Here is a 6,683-nt window from a genome sequence, read left to right on the forward strand (position 1 = left end):
TCTGTTCCTGTTTGGCTGTGACTCCATCCTGGAGAGAAATATCAGCTGTGCTGCTGCCATCAACACCTTTGTTTCTAGATGTTGGAGATCGGCCTTTTTTTTGTGTTTAGTCCTGTTTCTCTCCTAGACATACTAGCTATGGCTAACTTGTGAAGATGGACCAGCTAGAAGAGCGAGGTTCCGCGAGAACGCTGGGACCCTTTTTCCACCTGGATCCGCGCTCTTTTTGGCCCTTATGTCCCTCCGTTGTCGAACAAACTTGCCCCCACTTCCTCAGCGAGCCTCAGCCACATCTAGACCCACAGCTAGCTCCTGATTGGACTTCTTGCGTTGTGGTGTGGAATAACATAGCGCAGACCACGTTTCAATATTGAGCATAAATTAAAAATATCTGCGACAAGCTCACTGCTGCGGGAGGATAACCAGATAACCAGGCCTTAACTGGAAGCTCATCCAGGATCCATCCAGAATGCTGCAAAGTCAATCACTGAATGCAATCAGCTGGTTTTTTTCTTAGACAGAAAACTTTGAACCTTTATTCTGACCTGATGACAGGTGTTGTGAATTGGTACCATATAAATAAACTTAGGCTTAGGTCTGTCATGAGCCAGGCGCTGGTTGAACATAAACAGCAGCTTAGAGGGTCGAGGCCCCGACATCACACGCTCAAACCTGCATCTGTCCATACGGACACGCTGAATACCTTTAGGAGATAATAGGACCAGAGCGGTGCAGCTTGGACCCGCTGGATCTACTGTCACCCATGCTGAGGGGGGAAGTTTTAGTGCGTTGCGCAGAGTGGAAGGATTCATGAAGGAGGACCAGTTCCACTTTCCTCATGGACACATCTGGGGCCGGGTTTCCTGCAACATTTAGATCCATCATTGATCCAACACACCTGGATCAAATAGCCGAGTCAGTATGCAGTCAGTTCCTCCAGAGTCCTCTCAATCATATAATTATTTGATTCAGGTGTGCTGAACCAAAGGCACATCTAAAAGTTGCAGGATAGCGGCTCTCAGGAACTGGAGGAGGAACAGAGTGACAGAAACCAGCTGATCTGTGGATGAACCAAACAAAAACCTGCTGACTGACCAAACACTGGGGGGGGATTTCTGCAACTTGCCTATAGACCCATGCAGGGGCGGATTTAGGAAATTTGGGGCCCTAGGCAAAGACAGGCAGGGGGCCCCCTGTGAAGAAAACCCATAAAACAGACCCATTCTACAGATAGACAAATGTTAATAGAATAGACATCCATTATTTGTTCTAGGTTTTGTCCCTCTCTTCTTGTCCCTTTTTCCTCTCTATTTATCAGCGTTCTGATGGCATTTTAGCCAAAGGATTTTTATCAAAAACATAATTAATGCGCACAAATAAGGATTAGTTGTATTAACTATACAAGTAAACAGAGTTTTATGGGGCCCCCAGGAACTTGGGGCCCTAGGCAACTGCCTAGTATTTCCTAATGGTAAATCCCCCCCTGGACCCATGACCAGACCTCAGCTGGATGTGCGGGTCGGAACAAGTCCAAGTCCACCATCAAAGCCAACTGGTGCAGCTGGTACTGAACTCCTTCAGCAGGTCAAAGATCTGCCAACATGTTGCAGATGAGAACCATTCAGAAGCAGGTGGGGGTGGGGGTCACCGGGTGAGCCGAACTGTTCTGATGGTTAAACTGGTCTGGGATCAGCTCAGTTTGCAAAGCCTGGCGTCAGTTCTGGAGCTTCGGGCACAAAACGCGCAGAAAGCGGCTCTTTCTAAGGGAAGTTCTGGACGCTGCAGCTTCGCCCTGTTTCTCAAACCAACCCGTCCGGAACCAGAACCAGATGATTCTCTTACCGAAGTTGGAACCGGGAGGCTGGCGGGTCGCTCGGTCACATTCATCTCCCATCCACCGCTGTCCGGCTCCGCTCACTTCCAGCGGACTTTCTCAACTCATTTATCCACCGATCGAGGCGGCTGGTCCCGCTGAGCAGCGCAGGCAGGCGGCCGCGGCATGCCGGAGGCTCGGAGAGGGAGGCGGGTGGAGATCCGATGGAGGAGGAGAGCAGAGGAGGTGCTGCAGCTCCGCCTGTCAGCGGCTCCTCTGCTGCCGAGCAGGAGGAGGAGGAGCAGGAGGAGGATCAGTCCGCAGGACTCCCACCTCCAGCCTCCTGCTGACCATCCCTGCGTCAAAGCGCATTAACCCGTTCATTGGAGCCAAACTTCTAAAGATCCAATTAAATCTGAAGAACACAAACTCTCCTCTGTTTCTATTTTTATTGTTTTATTGAAGACATTCTTCTTTCATTCACACACTGATATACAAAGTTGTATTTTAGGTTTCTTTACTTCAGGGGCGAATCTATGAAATTTGGGGCCCTGGGCAAAAACGGGTCTGGGGTATGAAGGTTATTTTGTCAAAAACAATTTGTGCATTCTAAGAATGAATTTGAAGTTGTAGACGGAGTTTCATTCTAAGTTTTGTATTTGTAAAAGTAAAGTATAATTTTTTTATATGTTCATATTTTAAGTACAAATGCACAAATCCTGTTCAACAAGTTGCACATCAAAAACCTCTTATATTCTCAGCTTGCTCCAAATGGTCCAGAACCAATGGCGTAAATATCGGTAAGCAGAGACAGCAGTTGCTTAGGGGCCCACTGCCTCTTAGGGGCCCCCTCACTGACACCTGATGGCCCCCTATGCATCTGTAGACTAGGACGACTCTTTGCAGATGTAATGGAGCGAAAAAATCCTCTTAAACCCTCCTTTTATGCACTATTTAGAGTCACGTATCACTTTACTTGGATTCATCACTTTACTTGGATTTTCACTTTATTTGGATTTAGTTTTTACATATGCATAGATATACATACAGATATATATACAGAAGAGCTATACGTGTAAATTTTTTATCTCTTTTTATTCTTATTTTTTATCTTTATTATATTGTATAATTGGACGTGTGTATATACTATATAAAACTGTAACTGGAGCGTGTAACAAAAATAATATCCCTCTGGGATTATTAAAGTATTTCTGATTCTGATTCTGATACTGAAGTAACTGACTGTACCGGACCTTATTTATTTATTTTTCTAAACCTCTAATTTATTTCTACAAAAATTAAATAGTCCCATAGAGTTTAATATGCACACATATGATATAACTTTTAGATCCTTTATTTCATGCCCAAAGTCAATAGTCAAACTAAATAAAAGCAAAGAAATATTTGAATAAGTGAATATTTATTCAATGAAAAAAATCTTTAAATGATATATTACTCTATATAATTTAATTGATTTTTACTTTTAAAGCACTAGGAATTTTAAAGGGCAAATTATTAGATTAAATTTGTGGCTATTTTTGACAAGTTATGAAATGTAAATTTGTGTGTGTTTTTTTATGTGCATCAGATTGTAGATTAAGGATCATGTTTCATTTCGCAGAGATGCCTCGTAAGGAGAGGTTATCGGACTGTATTTATACCCTAACACATTTGAACCTGATGGTGAGCCATTTAAACACAACACCAATAGCAAAGCAGACAGGCCTATTGTTGTCGTTACACTATTGTCGCAAAACTATTTGTGCATTGTAACTTTGTTTCGTAATTGTACTTTTTTTATGTCACAATTACAAAAAAAAGTTATACCTCTTCAAATTCTTCAGTACAAGTACACAGATTGTGTTCTTAGTTGCACATCAAAAATGTCTTCCATTCAGTTTTATTACAGTTGATCTAAAACAAATGAAAACACGTGTTAAAATCTTCCAAAGCCGAATCTATCAGGTAAATTATCCAAAGGCTAAATTATGAAATAAACAGTAATTTATCCTTTCTTTTGATCGAATAAAAATCAGTAATACATTTAAAGACATAACCTTCATGTTCATGTAGCAATCAGGCATCTTGCTCTGCTGCACTTGCTGTACATTCAATTCTATTTAGTTTATTTCTATAGCGCCAATTCACAACACGTCACCTCAAGGCACTTTACAGTTCAACCAGATCATCCAGTCAGATTGATTCAAAGTTTTCTATCTAAGGAAAACCAGCTGATTGCATCGACTTGCAGGCAATCCCTCACACTAAGCATGCTTGTAGTGACAGTGGAGAGGAAAAACTCCCTTTGAACATGAAGAACACTCCAGCAGAACCAGGCTCAGTGTGAGCGGCCATCTGCTGAGGCCGACTGGGGTTCAAGGAGACAGAAGCACCCATAGAAAAAGAAGCATAGATACAAAAGGCAACTGTAAAAGGCGGCCCCGTCCAGGAAACACACAGCCAGGCAGACGAGCTCCGAGCCAGCTCCCATGTCAGAGGATGAAGAGAGCACATCCAGTTAGTCACAGTCAGAGAAACAGGACTACACTGGAAAACAGGCCAAGCTCCAACATCTAGAAACAAAGGTGTTGATGGCAGCAGCACAGGATGGAGTCACAGCCAAACAGGAACAGACCAGATGAAGCTACTATGAGAAAAAGCAGAGAGAGCAGAACATCAGAGATTGAACTAACAGATTCTGCAGAGTGGGAGAATAGAGATAGAATGAAGCAGAATGATGAAAAAGGGGTCCCTATGTCCTCCAGCAGTCTAAGCCTATAGCAGCATAACTATAGAGATAGCTCAGGATAACCTGAGCCACTCTAACTATAAGCTTTATCAAAAAGGAAAGTTTTAAGCCTAGCCTTAAAAGTAGACAGGGTGAAAATACACCATGCGCTGAAATGTGCGTGGTGTATTTTCTCCTTAAGAAATAATGCAGAGTTGGAGAGTAGAAGTAGAATAAAGCAAAGAGAAAAAAGGGGTCCCTATGTCCTCCAGCAGTCTAACCCTATAGCAGCATAACTATAGAGATAGCTCAGGATAACCTGAGCCACTCTAACTATAAGCTTTATCAAAAAGGAAAGTTTTAAGCCTAGCCTTAAAAGTAGACAGGGTGAAAATACACCATGCGCTGAAATGTGCGTGGTGTATTTTCTCCTTAAGAAATAATGCAGAGTTGGAGAGTAGAAGTAGAATAAAGCAGAGAGAGAAAGTGGTCCCTATGTCCTCCAGCACTCAAAGCCTTTAGGAGCATAACTATAGAGAGACAGAGCTTGGTTATTTAGCACTTCATACGTGAGAAGGAGGTTTTTAACTCTTTTCTAGATTTTACAGGAAGCCAATGAAGAGAAACCAAGATAGAATATGTTTTCTTTTTATTTATTTTTTTATTCATTCATTTGGTTTTGGTCAAATGTTCCAGTTGGACCCAGCAAACCTGAACCACTGGGCTGCTGCGTGCCAATGCAGATCTGGATTACTTTCCTTCCTTGAGTGAACGACTGATCGTCCTCTCAAGCCTCCTCCCCTGGTTTTCCCCACAGGAAGACGACCTGGACCTACATCAGAGGATTCAGAACCTCTCCTTCCTTTTACTGAGAATCACAGAACTCCCAGGGGATTCTTAGATTAGTTTGGGTCACGCAGTCGATGTATTATTCATAAAATAGGCCACCTTCAGACGCGTTATTTTGATGATGAGATTTTTGTGACTGGTTAAAAAATAGTGGAGTTTGCCTCATGGATGAGATTCACCCTGAAGGTTTTTTTCAATGATTGACTGCTTTGCAACAGGTGAGATTAATTTCGACCAAACCTTCCCAAGAATCAGTAGCCTGAAGAAACCACACAGTAGTACAGTGAGTGAGTTTAGGTGCAGCGACCATTTAAATCCCTCATCGTCAGTCTTTGTGTGACTGAATTTTTCACTCTGTATTAAGAGTCTCTGCTAAATTGGCTCAGCTTCCACCTTCCTCATTCAAAAACTCATCAGACAGTAATCCTCTGCAGACAATAACAGAGTTCCTGGAGGTAAATGATCTCTGCTTCAGGCTTTAGTCAAACAGTCAAATCTTCTCCTCCACATTCTGTCAGAAAAGAGAATCATTTGGATCTGACACCGAGAGATAGAGCTTCATTTTACAAGAGCCTTTTTTTCCTAAAAGCTTCTTTGTTTGTTCCACTTAGTGTCTGAATCAGATGTTTTAGTTCAATGAAATGTGGGTGAGTCAGTGGAAACCAGTAGTATCCAGAACTTTATTAGAAAAAAAAGAACAAAAAACATTTTACACACACTAAAAGGTTGGATCAGAACTGGACGTTGACGATTTGCGCTCTGGAATCACCAGGAGCTTCTGGGGTCACGGTGTGAAGAGCTGCTTCTCCAGAGGAGACTGATTAGATGTTTCTTCTACAGGAAGGTTTTAGCAGGTAAAATCTTTGGAAAGCCGGTGCTCTGTCAGACCAGCATACCCTGTCAGGCTATGGAGGGTTTTTTTATTTTAAAACTATTTGTGCACTCTAAGTGTAAATTTGAAGTTGTAGAGAGAGTTACCGTATATTGTAAGTTTTGTATTTCTAGAATTTAAACAAAAAATTCACAATTTTTTATTTTTATTTTTTTTTTTTTACATCTGTTCAAATTTTCAGTTCAAGTACACAAATTATGTTCTACAATTTGCGCATCAAAAACCTATTATTTTTTTACACAAATGTCACAATAAAAATGATCTGTGACATGTAGGTAGTACACTTGATCGGACAGCAGGGGGTGTTGCTGCTCCATCAGTCTGTACCAACCGGAAATGACATGCTAAGACGGTTTGAAGATGTTGAAAACCGAGGCAAAAAAAAAAAAAAAAAAAAAAAA

The sequence above is a fragment of the Cyprinodon variegatus genome, unplaced genomic scaffold, assembly GCF_000732505.1.
Source record: "Cyprinodon variegatus isolate N-32 unplaced genomic scaffold, C_variegatus-1.0 Scaffold133, whole genome shotgun sequence".
Classification (NCBI taxonomy): Eukaryota; Metazoa; Chordata; class Actinopteri; order Cyprinodontiformes; family Cyprinodontidae; genus Cyprinodon; species Cyprinodon variegatus.